Below are 19,644 nucleotides of genomic sequence, written 5' to 3' on the forward strand. Positions count from 1 at the left end.
GACAGAGTGGAGAAGGCAAGGCTGGTTAGGATCCCTGGCATCCTTTGGGAGCAAGAAGAAGGAAAAGAAGTGCTGAACATGTGTGAGCCATGGGAAGGAGAGATTTGTTGATTTTCTGTCTTTTTTTTCCTTTCTTCCAAGATGTGTGTTTTTTTCAGCCCAGACTTCACATAGCATCCGCAGCACTCTAGCTGCAAAAGAACCGGCCCTGTGTAGGGCTGGCTGCTTCCTGAATTAGTCTCCATTTGCAGCAATTACCTTCTTTCCTTTCTTGCCAAATGTTTCTCTGAGCCTGAGGCCCAGCTAATTTTTTTTGTCAGCTCTGGTTGCACCAGGCAGTGCTCCTTTCCATACGGGAAATAGAGATGCCATTCAGGCCCTTCTAATCCTGCTTTCACTGCTGCACTCGTTAAAACACTCCTTTATTTATTTTAATTTTATTCTCTCCTCCCCACCACCTTTTCTAAACAACCCCTTACATTATGCTTTTAATTACCCTTAGATTTCCCTTGTGTAACTTCGCCGGCGTTTGCAGAGCCATAGGCAGAGTGCATGGTGCTGGAGCCTCACACATGGTCTGTGGGCTCACCCCTGACTTGCTCAGTGGCATGCTGTGAATGACTCAAAGACCCGAGGGGATGGCTGGGAGTGGACGGAAGGGTGGGGGATCCAAAGAGGGTATAGAAGGGGGATGAGATGTGAAGGTGCTCCGCTGTCCCCGCGTGTCATTGGCGTGAAGAGGGAAAGGATTGAGTTGAAGGCTGAGAGTAGGGTTGGGAAGCTGGGTGTCCCTGCCAGGGCTGGGGGCAGCAATGTCTGTATCATGGCTCCATGAGCATGAGCTGTAATACAGCATTATATAGGCATGACTTCATCTGTTTCCATAAGATTGCTTTCTCCCTCTCCCTTTCTTTGGCTGGTAATTGAGAAACGCATGAGCTCACCTCCTAGGAGCGGGAAATGAGAACCGCAAGAGGAAACGAGCTGGAAAGCATATACGGGGCCGGAAAAAAAAAACATAGATTAGGTGGGGGGGTGGTCAGAGATACTATGGAGAAGAAAAGGGATTCCTCTTGCATGGGATCATAGCCATACAGGGCTTATGACAACTTCCTCAGTTCTGCAGGCAGGGCCAGGGCCAGGGCAGCCCCACTGACATCGTGTGGCAACCTTGTAGCCTTGAAAGCATCCAGAGGATTAGGACAGAAGGATGATGTAATACATAACAATGTGGTGGGGAGCTCAACTGCAGGTTTTGGGGTGGAAACACAAGCCATCTGCCCCAGCTGAAGATGCTTAGAGATGAGGAGGGTGTGAATGCACCCAGGTGCTGGGGATTTAAAAAGCCTGGGGAGAAGGGCTGATGGCTTGTTTTTTGTTTTGTTGCTGTCAGTAGGAGAGTTGCTTAAGGCTGTGCTCTGGCCTTGGATTTGGCTTGTAGGCAGGTAAGTAGAATCTATCGCCAATCCTCCACGTTTTTATTTCTTAAGTTTTCTACTTTAAACAATATCTAGTATGAGGAGAAAAAAAATCTCTTTGGTGCTCTGGCTTCCACCTGTTTGTTTTTTGCCAGTTTCTTGGCTTTAGAAGTGGGGCTGTGTTGGGGTACACCTAGAAGAGGCTATGCGGATGCACAGGGTGTTGGAATACCTCTCTTTTGAAGACAGGTTGAGAGAGTTGGGGTTGTTCAGCCTGGAGAAGAAAAGGCTCCAGGGAGACCTGATTGTTGCCTTTCATTACCTTAGGAAAGCCTATAGGAAAGCTGTGTCAGGGAGTCTTTTAGGATAGAGGGCAATAGCTTTAAAATATGAGTAGATGGATAGGTTGAGATTAGAGATTTGTAGAAGAAATTTTTCATTGTAAAGGTGGTGAGGTGCTGGAACAAATTGCTGTGGGTTCTCCATGCCTAGAGGTGTTCAAGGTCAGGTTGGATGGGGCTTTTAGCAGCCTAGTTTAGTGGGAGGTATCCCTGCCTACAGCAGGAGTTTAGATCTAGATGATCTTTAAGGTCCCTTCCAGCCTGAACCACTCTGATTCCTCTGTGACAGAGGAGCTGGCTTAATGTGACCAGGTGAATGAATAAAGCCTTCATTTTTCTGTAGTGTCTTACGTTCCGTCCTCAAAGAGTTCCTCTCTTTCTCTACAAGTCCTGTACTTGTTTTCACTCCATGCTCTAAGGATGTCTTGCACCTTTCCCTAATGTTGCTTTTTAGGTGTGGCTGGGGAAGAGACAGCTGCTTTCAGTTAAGGTTAGGTTTTGAACCAAGAGGTTTTAATCTTACCTGGCCACTGATACAATGTCACCTTATTTGTGGAAGGGGCCCCTGCTTAATTAGTTCTCATGCAAGTGTAAATTACTGAGAGACAGAAGAAAGCGATGTAAAATTATCTCCAGAAAGCTGGGCCAGTGGGAGTGCTACATGCAGCCAAGTACAACTGAAGATGAATGTCGCTAACGAACTGATGGTGAGATTTATAGAGAACTTGCAGCATGTCTGGTTGATGCAGAGGACTGCTGTGCTTCACCAGAGGTGTTCTGAGGAGCCTGGAGCTCTGCAAGTGAGTTCTCTGTTCTTGAATTATGTGACCCTGATTAAAAAGCATTAATGGAGACAGGTCAGTGCTGGGGACCAGGTGTCACTGCCTTGTGTACCCATCTCTTCTGGCTTGTTCCACCTCTCTGTGGTGACTAAGGGTTTTTTTTAAGTATTCTGAAGGAACTTCTATCTGAAGGGAAGTCTGTGTGATGTGTTAGGGCTTAAAGGTCTGTGCTGGCACAAGCGGACGCCCCATATACGTTATACCCTATTTATGTTTCCATTAGATTTTTTTTTCCCCTTCTCTTCACCTCTTTTTTTTTCTTCACAGTTTTTCCTAAGTGAAACACTAATGCAGTAATGTTCAAACCCACAATGTTTGAATGGCCTCTAAATTAGGCAAAACAAGGTTGCCCAGCCCTAGCTGAGAAGACTGGACTCACTTTCTAATCCATATACACTGCTCATTTTGCCCTAATAAATACATTTCTATCCTAGATGAGGAGCACCGTAGGTACTTGAAATGTTAAGGACCTAAATGAAACATTAGGACAGGCAACCAGGGGCAAGAGGAGAGGCTAGGTTGATAGCCGTGAGTATCTAGGTGCCTGGTAAGAAAGGCCAAATATTCCAACTGTGCTGTGTTTGAATAAACCTGTGCTGGGAGACTTGGTCACAGATAACAAAGTTCCTTAGCTGTCACTTTTGGTTTTCAAGGGCTTCTCTTTCCCTGGAGAAGTCAAGGAGGTTTTAAAACTGTATCTGATGAGCAGCAGAGTGGTCTGAGGAGGCTTCTGAGAACTGGTGGTGGTATTAATTGACAATCAGCTGAATGTTATGAGCCAGCAGTTTGCCCTGGTGGCCAAAAAGTCCAATATAACTCTAGCACATATCAGAAATAGAACAGTCAGCAGGAGCAGGGAGGTGATCACCCTTTTGTACTTGGCCTTGATGAGGACTGCACCTTGAGTCCTGTGTTCAGTTCTGGGCACCTCACCAGCAAACTTATTCTGTGTAGTGTGTGTTACTGTCACATAACGACTGAATGTTTAAGTGGGGATTCTCAGGACACTGAAAATGAAGGAAGTGCATGGAATATGCTTACTTCTCCTAAATGTGTACACAGTTGTGATAAGGTTTGTAGCTGGGCCTTGCAGCTGTGGTAGAGCTAAAGAAACTAGCGTTCTTGTCCCAGTTTGTGCACCTAAACTGACCTACAAGCACCACTGTGCTTTGTGGAGTTGTCTGTTCTGCTCTGTCTGAGTTGCTTGGAGTTTAAGAAGGTCTGTGGTTCAGCCCTTGCAGTTCTCTTTCCCTGCTGTTAACTTGGGAATGGGCCATGAGAAAGATAAATGATTTTGGCAGTGGGAGAACCTGACTGACTGACATCTATCCCAGGGAGAGAATGGTCTGTGTGTTGTGGAAGCACCATGGGCCCACGTACATAACAAAAGGCCTGACTGCATGGCACATCTTGTCCTGTTACAGAACGAGGGAGGGGGCTGTGAGCTACACCGGTCTGCTGCTGTCACAGGGAGAAATTACATAGTTTGCATAACATAATGTTTCAACCCTGATCTTATGGTGGTGGGTTGTTTTTTTTGTTTGTTTGTTTTTTATCCGGTCCTCCAGGAAGGAAATGGAGGCTCAGTTTGTGAAGTTGATGCTGGTGGGCTGATTCTCTGCAGCTCTTCATCCTGCAGTGTCTTCTTTGGGGGCTGTTAAAGGAGATGGCAGGTTAGCATGTCCTCAGTGCTGGGTAGGAGTGGTGGTTTCCTCAGTGGCCTCCCATGGAAATGAACACAGCTTCAGCATAGTCTATAGGTCTGTGGGTAGTTGCTGCTCGATTCTTACCTGGTCTAGACTAATGATGAGCCTGTCTGCTTCAGTCTGAACACCCAACTTTTTCCATGAAATGCACCAAATGATAGCGTGGCCTAAAATAAATATTTTTTTTCAGACTTCCCTGCCCGGTCACCCTGCCTTTTTACCTTCAGACCGTAGAGTATGAATCAGAACCTGTTTGCCTGCCTTTTTAAGGCTTTGCTTTTTTCTGACTAATGTCTCATTACCTTTGCTTTTGCCTTGCTTTCCTCTTTTGCCCAGTGCTGCACGTCTCTTTCTCTCTTTTTTTTTTCTTCTTTTTTTCTTTTTCTTTTTTTTTTTTTAAATCAGGCCTTTTGCCTGGAAAAAGCAGGAGGCTGTGCCTTCTCCCTTGCACACCTGCCCTCATCTGTGTTGGCTACTTAGGTATTTTTGCCTTTTTTTATTGGCCCATTGCATGCATGTTGATCGTCTGTGCAGCTGAGGTCAAGGAATTTCCATGTCGTACTTGGAGAGAGGGTTTCCCCTTCACAGTCTCTCCTTCAAGCAAGCACCAGTTCATGTAGAAATAGCTTGGCCACTCTTGGAAATAGGTCTGTGTGAAATAATAAAATAATATTGTCTTTTTGAGGTCAGGGGGAAAAAAAAAGTTCTTTTATACAGTCATGCATACACTCTTAATTCCACAAAGCTTGGTCTGTTTTCCCCTCCCCCCCCCTTCACACTTCCCCCTCGCCCTACCTTTTTTCCTAAAACACTGGAGAATTCAGGCTTGGAGTCTGACGGCACTGAGCATACAGCATGTACTGTGCCTTTTGAAATGCTGGCTGCACTGAAAAGCCTCCCTTAATGCTGCACTCTGTGGCTTTATGACGTTGTGTGTGGTGTGTTGGTAGTGGGGTTCCCTGCTGGCAGAAGGGCAGGTGAGATGAGGGTTCGGAGGAGTGGAGAAGAATGGCTTGTGTGATGGGCAGGCTGGGGGTTTTTCACCTTTGTTTTTTCTTTGTTATTTCTGTTGTGACCCTCTGTACTTCTTGCATAGATGGAGGGAAGCCATATATCTGCATGTTGGTGTGTCTGGTGACACGTTTCCAGTTGAGATCTGTATGGACAGCTGCAGTACCAGTGAAGCAGAAAGGCCATTGCCAGCCCCTTGTAAGCTCAGGGAAGCCCTACAATGAGCATCTTACAGGCACAGTGATGCACAGAAGAGCAGTTTGTGCTCTATAAGTTGTGTGAGCAGGCTGGTTGGGGCTGTGTGTTGTCATGCTTTAATGCTTCCCATGCGTTCACAGAATTGTTGGGACTGCTCTTTTACTGCAGTTGGGGAGAGCCTAGGGAAAATCCCTGAATACTGAGGAAAAGTTACTCAGTTTCAATGGTTGTAAGGGTGCTTATGCCATTCTTGTCAGAGGGGTCAACTTGGACTGATGCTTAAAGCAATCACAAACCCATCTGAAGAGGCTTGTTGCCACTGTGGTAGAGTAACTGCCCAAACTGAGCATACTGATCTGCAGCCTCTGCCAGCAGGCATGTATGTATCATACATGCTTTGTTGGTTTTCATGGCACAGCAGCGTAATGAGGGATGGCAGATTGCACTTGGGGTACCAACTAATCTCATCCTTGCATCTTATAGTGTTGAGGTCTGTGTGTTAACTGGGCAACCTGTAAAGCTCTGCTGAGCTGTTTTTCCTGTTTTAATCATAGTTTGGGGAGTATTTGGATGGCTGGTATTTCTTTAGTACAAGAACAAACGAGAAAACCTGTACTGCATCGCTTGTTATTTTGTGCACTTATACTATAACCCATTTTGAAGCAACCAGCCCTTAGTTTTTCTTCCTGATGACCTTGAGAACCCTTCTGTGCTCCTGACGACTTTTGGCATCCCTCTCTGGACTCATTTCTGCCGTCCCTGCTCTGAAGCAGACTTAACTCACTTCTCAACGTGCAAAAATGTCATTGATTTATGTGGTGGCGTTTATAACATAGTTGGTATTGTTTTTTATCTTATTGAACCTAGCGTTTTTTGGTTAGGGTTTTTTATTTTTTTGATGGCCTCTGTGTGTGGAGCAGATGTTTTCATTGAGCTGTCCGCAGTGACGCCTAGATCTTTTTCCTGAGTGGTTACAGTTAATTTAAAACCCATCAGTGTATTACCTCAGCAATCCCTTGATGTCACTGGTTAGAAGATCCCAGCTGGCTGCAGCTCTTAATTCTATTGCCTGTCTGTTTCCTATTATTTTTTATTATGCTTACATTGACTCGCATGCTGGGCTGCTTTTTAAAGTGAGGTGGGTACAGTCATTTACAAGTGGCTAATGCAAGCTCCGAAATTCTTCTGCTTGTGTACATAAATGTGTTTGTGCTTAGGTGATTTCACAGAATATAAATGCTTTTCCCGTAGCAGATATGACTGAGTAATGCCTGTGGGAAAACAAACAAGTGTGGCATGTGTTTGCACATGCTCATCTTTGGAAACAAACCTCACTTGCTGCAGAGATGCAGATCTGTATGAAAGAGTAGCTTGTGTAGCATGCCCTTCTGGGCTGTGCCAATGGGCACGGTCCTGAATGTTTGGCACTGGGCTCTTTCGTGTAAAGTTATGTGGCTTCAATGAAGTGACGGGGTAGGAGAGGAATCCCAGATGCACAGCAGGTTGAAAACAGCCGACGCAGGCTTGGGCAACATAACGGTGCCCTTTGAGATTTGTGTATGTGTGGTTTTGTTGTTGATTTGTTGCACGGTTTTGAAGACCTTTAAAATATTGCATGATACTTTCCGATGTGTGAAGTGACCTAAATAATACGTGGAGTCCCAATGTGCTAAATGCAGCCCTCCAAATGGTGCTGTGGTCTGCTGGGGCTCCGGCTGAGTCATGTCGCTGGGAGCAGGGCACACAGGAACAATGCACAGGGCTTGCATTAGAAAGCTTCGTCGTGGAAGCTGGTGCAAATGTCATTCTTGCCTCCCAGAAGGGCAGTAGTAAACCGGTGTTAATGAGAGATACTAGGAGCCTGCTGTAGCTCTGAAGGAGCCAAATGCTGTAACTCTGCTTAATGACTGGAAACTTTGTGAAGTCCCATCTTGCTCTGAGCAACCCTGCACGCAACCTTTGGCAGCAGCCATGTTATCGGCTGTGTTGGAAGCCATGCACCCCAGCTGCTCTGCCACTGAGGGTAGCGTCACAGGAAGATGTGTTTAAACAGGAAAACAGAAAGACAGCTGCAGTATGTCCAGTTTCCTACTGTGAGGAAGATATAACCAGACTAATTTTGCTGAACCATGACTCAGTTCAGTCCAGAGATTCCAATGCCATGCAGTAAATGTTACAAGCTCCTTTGAGGGAGAAGAAAAATGCCAATTCAAAGGCATGGAGCGGAAGTGCCTAGCAAGAGACAGGGATGAAATTGCCAGCAATGATGGATGAGGAAAGCCCAGGAGAGGGTTCTGCCGTGCAAGACTTAAGAGCAAAAAAGAGATGAATGGCCCTCAATGACTAGGGCCCACCAAAGTCTTTGTGATGTGGGTAAGAACAAAAGCGAGCCGTGCTCTGCTGTGCGTAGTGTGAAGGGGATGGTGAAGTGCTGCTGCCTCATGCTGGGGAGCTCCAGGGTAGGTGATGGATGATGCTCTCGAAGGCTGAAGCCACAGTGGATTCTCTAGTTCCTGGAAGTACAATTCGGCTGGTTCCTCCCTGAAAAGGACAGGCAACTTGGCTGGCTGCATCAGTGCAATGCAAGCCAGAAGTGATTGTGAGCAGTGTGCTACACCCATTAACCTCAGTGGAGAATACCATCTATTAATCTCGAGTTAGAGCAAGAGTTACTCATCTAATAGGCCAGCTTGTGAAAAAGATGAGTGAGTACAAGTAGTTCCAAAGACATGCCGTATCTGTGGCTTGCAGCTGAATGTTTAAATGTGATGGGGCTAAGCAGTCGGGGGACAAAATCAAAGATTTTTGCAAACCCTTTAGTCCTCAGCTCCAGCACACTGCTGGTGATTGCAGCAAGTTCTGCTGATTCATAGCTGCAACCAAGAAGAGTGGGAAATGCTTTCCCAGTGCTCTTAATGCTGGTAAATCTGACAGGCAACTCTACGATGGTTGCAGTGAGGACACACAGAAGCCTGTTACCAGTGCCAAATCTTGGATGCCAAAACACTGGGAATGAAAGACAGAGAATACCTCCTGCTACAATATAGAACTGCAAGGAGGATCAGGGGATGTCAAGGTGTTCTAAAGGATAATTGATGTGGCAGGAAAGTCCCTGAGAGCTGTGTGTTGCCTGCTGTGCTATAAGCTCCACAAACCTTTGCAGGAGATGTCAGAGCAGCCCTGGCAGTGACAGGGATGAACCACGTAGGGTCAAGCAGCTGAAACTCTTATTCAGGCCTGCAATGCATGGTGGGAAGCACTTCTTTTGCTTCCAGTCAGAGCTTGTGTTGTTACTGGAATAAACCCCAGTAGCCTGTTATCAGCTTCCCTTTCCCATGCACAAAGCTGATTTTGCTGGGGCAGATGTTTCACAGGCATTTCTCTATCACAGCAAGGTCTCCAGTTGCCCCTGTTAAATCATGGGCTAATTTCTATGTGAATCAGCTCTTTCCTAACAAATAAGTAAACTGCAAGACAGCAACAGAGCAAAATATTCTTAGTGCTGAGCCAGACTCCTCATGCAGTTTTCTGGTAGATAACCAAATTCAGAGGCTATTCCTTTCTGTAGAAGTCAGCACAGTGTCATTTATTGCTGTCTTCTTGCTGGAAACTGCCCACTGGTCCACTCTGGAATAGCAGCAGCCCTTTTCACTCTGTGTCAAAAGGTAACATAAAGGGCTTGACGTACTGGTCACTGATACAACTTGCCATTTCAGGATTTCTTTATGAGCCCAAATCCATGTGAATCTTTATTCCTTATGCACCTTTCCTTGCCTGCTTGGTAGGAGTGCTTGGAGCTGTGTGTGCAATTGAGGATTCACAGATGCAGTACCATTGGGAACAATGCAAACCAGGAATGTACTGAAACCAGAGGCATTGTAACCTGGAGTCTAGCTGAATGATGTGGAAGAACTGCTGTCAAGTTTGTATCTGTGTGAGCTATTATATCCCCGGCTAGGTCCCCTCCAAACGTTTGCTCAGCATGCTGACTTTCCAGGAGCTTTCTTACTGCTTGGAACAAGCTACCTATCTCCTGCCAAAACTGAGAGAGGAACACGACTGGCTGACAAATACCATATGTTCCAGGCTGGCCAAAGGAAACCTAATTGTATTTTGTTTAGCTAGCCTATTTAAATGGTTTGCTGTAATGAGACTGAATAGGGATTTTTGGTGTGTATGCCTTTTATCCAGGTAAATGAGTTTGATCCCTTCTATGTGAGAACTGTCCTGTGGTGGGTCTGTGTCTTGGTTTGAGAATGTGGGGCACAGCCTCCTACTGCTTCCCCCAGTGGAAGAGATCAGGGAAGAGGTGAGTGAGGTGAAGTCAGTTGCCAACAGGCGTGATCAGAAATTGCAGGGCTAAAATCTCAGAACTGGATGTTCTCTGCCTAGGATGAGAATGCAACAAAAATGCTGACCATTTAGAATCCCCGCCCCTTTCTTTTTCATTTTATTGGTTGTTAGTATGTTAGAATAGATACAGTGTGTGTTTAGGAATAGGAGCACAAAACTGTGGATGTTCAGTATCTGAATGTAGATTAGTTGTGTTTTAAAATGGCTTAAAATGTGAGCTGCTCTACCAGCTTCGCCACATAGATCTAAGTCTGTAGAAGATGGGCTATTCCGATCCATGCTCTGGTTCCTACAGCCACTCTCCCTGGGGTGGAGCTAGGAGAGGGCTTGTTCCCTCTTGTTCTCTCTGTTCCTCTGTGCTACATCTCTTGAAGCTGGTCATCTTTTCCTCATGTGCTTCCTTGTCTCTAAATGCCCCAAATCTTTATGGTGAGGCCCCATCTTGCATCGTGTGTTTGTTCAGCATCTTGCCCAACAAACCTCTATTTGGGAGTGAGGCACTATGCTGTTTGATGTTGCGTCTAGTGTCTTTAGCTCACCTAAGACAAGCCTGTCATCAGGTTGTTGGAGCACATAGATGCGAGTTCTCCCCATTTTCCTGGACAGCTTCAACAGTGAGGTTAACAGCGGCATGCTGAGACTTGTATATCAGCTAGGAAAGAGTTGTAAGTTTGTAAGTGTGAGCTGTCTTGGCAGGCAAGCAGGGAAGGGTGGGGGCCTTTAATTCTAGCAGAACATGAGAGGGGAACCAGAGCTAAAATACAACTGCCACTTTAAGTGGATCTCTTTCCCCACCGTCTCTTATTTATCTCAAGTCTTCCTGTTTACAGTGTCATTTCCCGCAGCTCCCATTCTGCTCATTCAGAGGTCAGGTCAACAGAAGGTCTGCCCTGCTTCGGAACACCAAATCAGTGCAAGTGTCTCCATCAGATGTTTCCCAGGAGATATGGGATGGAGGCCCTTTTCCCCCTCCACTATCTTTATACTGCTGTGCCACAGCGAAGCCATAGCACATCCTAGGTTTAATGGAAGGCAGAACTTGGCACAGCTCTTGACTCATTCCTCTGAACTAGTTCCCTACTGTGTCCTTTCACTTCTGACACACTTGTTTATCCACTGGCTGCCTGCACCCTGTTCTGCCATGTGCTTTGCAGCCTACACAAACACACTCAGCTGCGTGCTCAGCGATCCACCTAGCTAGATATTCATACATTCTGAATCACTCTTTGATGTACTCTCATAGCCACGCTCACAGATGGACTCTGATCCTCATCAGCTTAAGTTCTTGCTCAATCTGCCATCTCTGTGTCCTCGAGGCAGGAGAAACTTTCCTCCTAGAGAAAGCATAAGCAGCATGTCTGGTCAAGCACTCATTTATTCACTTGTTAATGGTAATTTAGGGCTGCATAGGATGTCTGGAAAAATTAAGTGAATGTTTGCATCTCATTTCTCCAACCCACTTGTGCTCTAAGGTCTGCTCTGGAAGGGTGTTGGTAGCTGAACTCAGTTGCCTCATTTTGGTGGGGTGAGAGATGGTCTGAGTGTTACTTCGTGTCTGTATTCATGGTGTGTCTGTGCTCAACTCTCATCCTAGTGTTTGGAATGGCCACTATGAGAAATTTCAAGGCCAAGCCTTTGCTGGAGAACATCTGTCCCACAAATGCATGTAGGCCTACGCATGGTCCTGCTGATGCTATAATGTGCGCATGTTGGATAAAATGCTCCCTGATGAGAAACATCTTCAAAATAAAAAAGCCCGAACATCTCCTGTGACTGCCCCATTCAGTACGCAGTGCTTTAACTCCCCTCCCCAACTCTGATTCCTCTACCCACATTGGACCGTTTAAGAACTAATGAAGGCCAGATGCATGTTCTACAAATGTAGGATTGCTGCATTTTGTAGTAGACTCTGGCTTGATGCCTCCTTGTCCTTCAAATCCCCAGTACAGCTAATAACAACCAGAGGCAGCCCTCCTCGGGCTGAGGTAGAGCCCACCTCAGTGGTGACGTCTCTGTGACCGCAAAGGATTTCTTGGGGACCTGGAGGAAGACCAGCTTTCAGCCAGAGAACTCCAGGATCTAGTTCATCTCTCCCCAGCACTGATGGGGATGAGCTCAGCAGGACTGAGCTGTCCAACAGGGAGGCAATGAACTAGGCCAGCTCTGGTTTTCTGAGGGGGAGGGAAGGAATTTGGTGTATTTTGGTGCATGTAAAAATAAGGGATGGATCATGTTAGAGGGAGCTGTCCATGGGATGAGGCAACAAATGTGCTGTAGAGCTATTGCAGCATCATACTATAAAGTCTGTCATATCTACTAGCTCTCAAGGCAAGGATGGGTCAAGGTGAGTTATTGCATTGCTTTTTTAGATCTGAATCTTGCAGCAGATCTGTGTCCTGCTAAAATGCCATTACCAGAGTATCTTGGGCTTCCTTGCTGCACACAACCATCTGCCCTTTTTAGATTTGTTTTATGACCGTGAATTCAGAAGGTTGTTGTAGGGCTGCTGTTTAGCTGTCCTCTTGAAAAATACGTGGTGCATGCTGGAAGGTGTCTGGCTTTATGTGGACCTCAGCATGCATGCAGGGGGACTAGAAACGGAGGGACCACTGCAACCTACAGAACTGGTTTTGTTGCTCCTTGGAGTGAGAGAGCTCATATACCAAGTTCTTAAATCAAAATGAGTTTTAGGCCTGTTCCCTTTTACGGTGTGTGCCCTCAATAAAAGACTAGGAAGCAGCATGGAAGCTGGTGGTGCAGGTGATCTTCAGGGAGGAGTGGCGCAGTGCAGCTTTGCTGATTGCAGCTCTGCCACTGGCATGGAGAAGCAGCTGGGCCAGGACTGTGTTACATATTAAGTGGCCCTAATTTGAGCTTGCTGTGATTTCTGGAAGGCCCTGTGGCTGCTTGTAGTGGCTCATGAGGGGTATTTCCATCACCCAGCAGTCTCTGGCATTGTGGATCTTGTGCAGCTTCCTGGCAGTGGGTGGGATTTCTGCAAAAAGAAACCCTCATCCCCAAACAAGCCCAAATTTCTCAGATATTCAGAACAGAACCTTCTCTCTTTTTCCCTTCTTTCCCCATCTCCTTCAAACATACCTGTGGGTAGAGGTAGTGTTATTGGAGCAGCCTATTTGACTGCTATAATATTTTCCACGCCGATCCATTGACTTCTATTTCATGTTTTCATTGGATCAACACCTTTTGAGAGCAGTGAAAACTGCTTGTATTTTAATACTTGGACAGTGTGTTGCCCTGCTATCTTTTCTTGATTTCACCTCTAGAAGGCAGCGGTGATATGTCTATTTACAATCATCCAAATGAAATGTGTTTCTTATGTTCCTCAGTGAGATTCCTTTACCAGTAAGCCTCTATATGCTGCGTAAAGCAACACAGCATGATTTCAGTGTGTGTTTAGGACCAAATGTACAAAGGAGGGAAGGAACTGCTATATTTCAAAGCTCTATTCCTAGGGAGAAGAGTTTCTGCTGCCATGATTACAAAGGCAAAGTAAGGTCTTTGTTCTAAATGTTGTTTGCTTTTTTTCTTTTCACTATCTGAGATTGCCTGGCATAGAATAGGAGGCAAAAAGCAAGAGGAGCTCCTGTGCAAGTCTGAGAGCTAATCTTCATGGAACTTCCCATTGAACCTGCTCACTGTCTTGGTTGGAACCCATGAAAAAACTGATCATGTTCTTCCTCCCTCTCAGGATCTGTGGTTAGATCAGTGCACACCTTCCTCTCCTTCAGGTCTGCCCCCTGATCCCTGTCCCCATATTCATCGCCACTGGTTGAGAAAAATGTAACCTGGGTGCGAACAAGCTGACTGACCATCAGCAAACTAACAGAAGGGATAAGTGTGGGGCTCCTGTTGCAGCTTTTCTCATTAGGACCATTACTTGCTTTCTTTTTTTTCCCCACTTCTGTTGATTCATTGGTTTTCAGGGAACTTCCAGGACTGAAAACTCTTAAAAGCGATTGACAGATAGATAGGGTTATACCCCTTTGCTGTATGGTAGGAAATAATTTCATTTGCCTAGAAATTGGGTTCCTATAAGAAGAGAAATATAACTGCATGAGCTGAGGTGAGAAAATCAAACCAGATCCAGCAAGGTGGAAATTATCATCTTGTGCTTGCTGAATGTTGCCGTCTCATGTTGAATATCATCATGAAGCTTGTGATGTTTGTGGATTTTACTTGAGACTTGTGGTCTATGTTTGAGCTCCTTGAATCAAGAGGCTTAATGAGATTCTCAGCTTTCTATTTATTTTTATTTTTATTTTTTTTAAAACTAGCATTTCCAGCTCTCTTGATCTTGGAAGAAAACAACTTCTCTTAAAAAATATGAAGCCTCAAGGGTCTAAATGAGAAAACAGATGAAAAATACTACAAATGCTTTTGGGTTGGTTAAAGCTTTTTATTTTGAAGCCTATATCATTCTGCTTTACGGCCACACAGAACATTTTTGAAAGCTGAAAGTTGGCAACACTCATGCTTCTTATTCAAAGGGTGAATATTAGCAGCTGTCGTGAGTGTGGGTGTGGGGGGTGATATTACAAGCAGCCTCTTGCAGGTCTGTGGGCTTCTTGTGCAAGGCAGCTTGCAGTCCCTGCCTCGCAGAGTTCAAGAAGGAGGAGCTTATAATGCTGTTTTCCCTCTTCTGTTTTCAGTTACCCATCTATAAGGAGGGAGTAAGTGAATCGCTCATGAAGTCTAGGAGAGAAGTAGGAATTTAAATCCAATTTGCTGCCGTTATTTATGTGACCCACCTACAAAGCAGTGCTGTGGTGGTGGGAAAAGCTCTGATGCACTTAACGACACAATGGTATCCCATCTGTGGGACAGGAAGCACAGCCAGGCGTTGCTCAGGACAGAGCAAGGGTGAGAATAACTCCTGCAAGCAGAAAAACAGGGGCTCTGTAATGCCGCTCAGGCACTCCTCCTGACCACGGTGGTTGCTGTTGTTGTTGTTCCTGCCTTTAAAACAATATGCAAGGAACTATCCAATATCCTAGGGCTTTTGTTTATCTAGATTTTTTAGGGGATGGGGGGGGGGGAAGAAGGAGGAGAGAAAGAGAGGGGAAACACAAGCATTCCTTCCAACCAGAAAGTCATGAGTTTTGATTCAGTCTAATTACACAAGTGATATTTTTATAACCTCTGTGAAGTCTCCTTGCTTTCTTGGTGTGTCTCCATTGTTTATGTGAGAGTGGCCAGGTAGCCAAGGCAAAGTAGCATTGCAAGAATAATTCCTTTGGCCTCAGAATATGCTGCACTCTCTTTTTGGCTTTGTAAACAAGCCTGTTTTCCTGGTTTCAGACCTCTTAGGTTCTTTTCTTGTTGCTTTTTCCTCTGAACCAGAGTTACTCATATTCTGCCCAGCTCAGGGCCATGTCGGCAGCTTTACTACATCCCTTAAGTATGCATAAAGTAATTGGACTAGATCTCCGGTGAATTAAATCAATGCTGTTTCTCCTGGTCCACTTCTGTTCGTGATAAAGCAGTGTAGTGTGTGCCCCTCTCCTGACTACTGAGGGGTCTCTGATCTTGGCTTGGCCCTGAGGGGATAAACTTGATCCTTGTGAGCATTTTGAGATGTGAAGTTTGTGAGATGTGATCTGTGAGCTTATTTGAGATGAGTGGTTTTGGGTTTCAGGGATTCATGTGGCAGTGACATGCCTCTTTTCTAGATGAACCTCTATCAGTATGTCAGGGAGAACACCTGCTTCAGGGCTTTTGGACTGTTGTATATTTGTCTCCTCTGCCCATTTGCCACTGGCACATGAAAGTTTTGGTGGAAGGACAGGCTCTTGGAATGCCTTTTCTGTGAGGAGCAGTGTTCACAGGGAATGAAAGGCCCAGTTCACTGCTTGGTTATACAGTATTAGGAAGAATGCTTCTGTAGCTTCAGCTGGTGAAGTGTTCTATGGTGTGATGTAATTGATGGAGTCTGCTTAGTCTTACATGAAAACATGCAGCTCCCAGTGAGCTTGCAAAGTGGCCTCCCTGCAATTATAGCTAGTGATAGCTGGCCATCACATCTCTGTCACTGTGCTGCTATTAATCTGAATTGCTAGAGCATCTGGACTCTTTTTATGGTATATTGACTCAATCAGAATTCTGAAACGTGAGTTCTCACAGGTCTTTGCATCTGATTGCCTGAACATTCTCCCCAGTACTGTGGTTGCTTTGATGGTGTGCTACTTGAACCACCTTGTTGAGGTAGATATTTGGAGAGTCCAAAGCTAAAGTGAAATCAGCCTGTGCATGGATCTGACTGGTTGCTTTAGTAGCACTACTGAGCTTCACAGCAAGCTTTTCTGTCATTTCCACCCTTGTGAGAAATGCATCTGAGCTCTCAGCTGGTAAGTGATGAGCACTGGTCTCTTGCAAGAAGGCTGTCAGCTTCAGTGTAGCGCTTGCGTGCTCTTCCCACATCTACGAATGCCACTGTATGTTTATGATGAGCTGTCATCCATACATTGCATGTTTGGAACAAGCAGTGCTAACTCTCCTCTTGTGTGGTGGTTTGGGTGATGTGGAAATAAGTGGATGTTTTCCAAGTGTAATTTTTTCAGGGGACTGCCTGAGGAATGACCTAAAGCTTTTAGCAGAGACAGGGGAACGGTGAAGAGCAGGCTCAGAAGAGAGGAGAAAATAGATTGGTAGAGCTTCAGAGATAGTAATTGGGGTCCTGAGCTTGGACGTGGTGTAGAGGATTTGTGGAGGAAGGCAAAGATGTGCTCAGGAAGATGGCAGGAGGAGTCTGCCCACCTCGGAGGAGAAGCGCTCACCTTGAGGTGTCCATGAATAGGAAGACAAGCCATGATGGGAAGGGATGGAAAGATGGTATGAGTCAGGGGTGGGGATAGCCAAATTCAGCACTGCTTTTAGGCAGAGGAAACTCTGCTGACATCTTATAGCTTCAGGCAAATACCAGCAAAAACATCTGGGCTGGATCTTGATCAATATAAATCTGCTTGGGGGCCACTGACTTCAGCAGTGCCACGCCAATTTACGCATGTGGAAGGTTCAGCCCTCTGCTTGCTTCCCTGCTCTCAGCCCTGTCTACTTTTGGGGTCCTGTGGAGCTCTCTGGCTGAATTTGTGGGGCTCAAGACAGAGGGCTTCCTGGTAAATGAGAAAAACACTGTCCTTCCATCCCGCTTCATCTGCCTGGGATTTCCGACTGAAAGGCACTGACTAATTCCATCTGGCAGGCTGACCACGCTTCAAAGACTGCAGATCCTGAGACTTTTAACTTACAAACAAAACCATGCATTAAAGAAAAAAAAAAAAGGGGGGGGGGGAGGGGTGGAGGGATGAGAGGGGGAGAAGGGGAGAGGCTGGGAGTGGGGAAGACAGCTCTCCCGAGGGACAGTCTCTGCAAAATCCAAAACAAGGTCTCAGTGCCTGCCCTGGTGCTCCGGCTGACGCCAGTGTTTTTTCTGCCCCTTTTAAAACTGAGCTGGAGTGTTCCTGACTCCTCCATTCGACACCTCCGGCTCCCTTATTCCCCTTGGTGAGTGGGGTGGGGGGGAGGCTGGAAGGGAAAGGCCAGAGCAGAGGAGGAAAGAAATGCCTGGTATTGATCCACCAGGGCTGGCCAGACTGCAAGAAATTCCGGTTCGTGAAAAATGTTGCGGTTTAGAACATTTGTTTTCGTTCCACGGTGGGATGAAACCAAGGCTTTCTGGAAAGGGAGGGGGGAGAGGAGGAGAGTAGAAGAAAAATGACCCTTTTTTTTTTTGTTGTTGTTGTCAGGGAGGAGCAGCTTCCCAGTGGTATGGGTGCCTGCATCACAGGTTGGGGTGTCAGTCCTTGCCCATCAGCCTCTTGTATGGAGGCTGTGCTACTCCAGTTGGGTAGGGCAGTAGCTGGAAGGAAGCTATGATGAGGAGGGACCTCCTACTGCCTCCTGTTCATCGTGTGCTCTGACAGGGCAGAACCTGGAGGAGAACTTCAGTACTGTGACCTATGATACTCATGGCAGTGCCCATACTTTGTGGTAGCTGTGCCCTTGCTGAGTGTTTTTCCCCACTAAACTGGGTGAGGGGCCAGCTCACCTGCAGGGAGGTGATAAAAGTCTCCTCACTCCAGTGTTGTGAAAGCCTGACCCAAGATTTGAACAACGAGGAGTTTGGAGTGATTACGTAAAGTAATGGACTTAGACATTGTTCTTCCCTTAAAAGAAAAAAAATAAATAAAAATGTGTTGGCTTATTGCACAGGCCCTGGTCATGGGTAATGGGAATTCCTCACAGGGAAGAGTAGGAGGAGGTGAAAGCCCGAGCAGAGCTGGGAAGACTTGAAGATGTCAAACAATAGGCAAAAGAGTGCACAGCTCTTGTGCTTTCCAGGGAGGCCCTACAGGATGGTGAATGAAGATCTGAGCTTGCTTTTGGGTGACTAAATAGTGAACAAGGCAATGGTAATCTAGTCCTTTTGCATCTCTCCCAAAGTCAGAGCACAAATCAGTCTGTAGTGTGGGCAATGGGATGTGGCAGTGCAGCCTCCCATTCTTGCTGAATTCTTGGCAGCTCTGCCCTAAGGAGCTGCCTTGTTTATTTGCCAGGAGGTAAAAATCCCTTCTGGACGTCACGAAGCAAGTTATGCAGGGGAAAATGGGGGAAAAAGAAGTGTCTGCCATGAGTCAGAGCGCTCCTCCGGGGGCCTGTGGGATTGTGGGGAGAGGTGGAAGAGCGTGGCTACTATAGGCACTAAGCCACAGGCATGAAGTTTTGGAGCTCACAGGCCTAGGAGCACAATGGGACCTTCATCAGCTCTTTCCAGGGTAGGAGGGTTTGCAATAAAACCTGAAGTGTTTGGTATTTTGATTGTTAGAGGTCACATCTTCCAAGGCAAATGCTTTGGAGTAGCCAAGGAAGGTATAGCTGCGGCTGCTATGTAAAAGCTGCTTACAGAGCAGGCTTATTCCTCGAGAGGGGATTTCTTGGCTATATTGTGTATCAAAAGCTTTTTTGCTAGCCATGAGCCTGTCTTCCTGTGAGCACCCCTATCCCTGGCTTTCACCCAGCACTGCTCTCAGGACCTTCAATGGCTACAGCCTCTTGCCCCTGTCCTGTTCCCATGAGGCAGAAGTACCACCAACCTGCTGTGAGACAGTATCTAAAGATGACTTGATTTATTCCCCCTCCTTGTAATAGCATTGGGTATCCCTTATTTCAGAGGAGGGTTTCCTGCTGGCAGCTATGGCTGCCACTGCTGGGGTAAGAAGGCTTGGAGCAGCTCATGGGTCAGCTGCTCTTGAAGTCCAGGTCTGTCTCAGCTTGGCAAAGTGCCTGTAAAGCTATCTGGTTGGCCTGGTAGCATCCAGAAGCATCTAAGATGTTGCAGGATTCCCAGGTTGTGTGTAACTTATTCTCTTCCATTTCCCACTGATTACAAGAGCCAGATACTTCTGGCTTCCAGCAAAGAAGCGGATGGGACTCAGAACCTTGGTTAGATGTCTCGCTGTGGTGTCCCTGGTGCCATGTCCAAAAATAAATGGCACCAAAGGTGGACTTTCTTGTTTCGTTTGTTTTTTTTTTTGCATAGACTACAAGTAGTAGGCTTCTCCTGGTCTGTCCCTGTATTGCAGATGAGCCAATGCTGCAAAGCAACTTCAAATATCTGGTAAACTCATCACCCCCAAAGCATCTGAGGCGCAGTGTGGAACTCTACTAAGCATCCAGCAAAACAGAAGGCAGGGCTGGGTCTGCAGCTGTGCATTTCATTACTTATACACTGAAGGCATGATTCAGTGTTGTGCTGACT

General features: G+C 46.2%; 1 long non-coding RNA gene across 7 annotated transcripts in view; it reads left to right on the forward strand.

The window, feature by feature from the left end:
* Positions 1-636: 636 nt before the first annotated feature.
* LOC107314540 overlaps positions 637-19,644 on the forward strand; it is a 188,819-nt gene continuing 169,811 nt past the window's right edge. The window contains exon 1 of one of the 7 annotated variants that reach the window (XR_004307354.1): positions 637-1,445. This is a non-coding gene — a long non-coding RNA (uncharacterized LOC107314540). Of the gene's footprint in view, positions 1,446-17,224; positions 17,391-19,644 lie in introns of those variants that run through there. The other 6 variants (XR_004307352.1, XR_004307348.1, XR_004307356.1 and 3 more) reach the window with 6 other exon arrangements.

Source organism: Coturnix japonica, chromosome 5, assembly GCF_001577835.2.
Source record: "Coturnix japonica isolate 7356 chromosome 5, Coturnix japonica 2.1, whole genome shotgun sequence".
Lineage (NCBI taxonomy): Eukaryota > Metazoa > Chordata > Aves > Galliformes > Phasianidae > Coturnix > Coturnix japonica.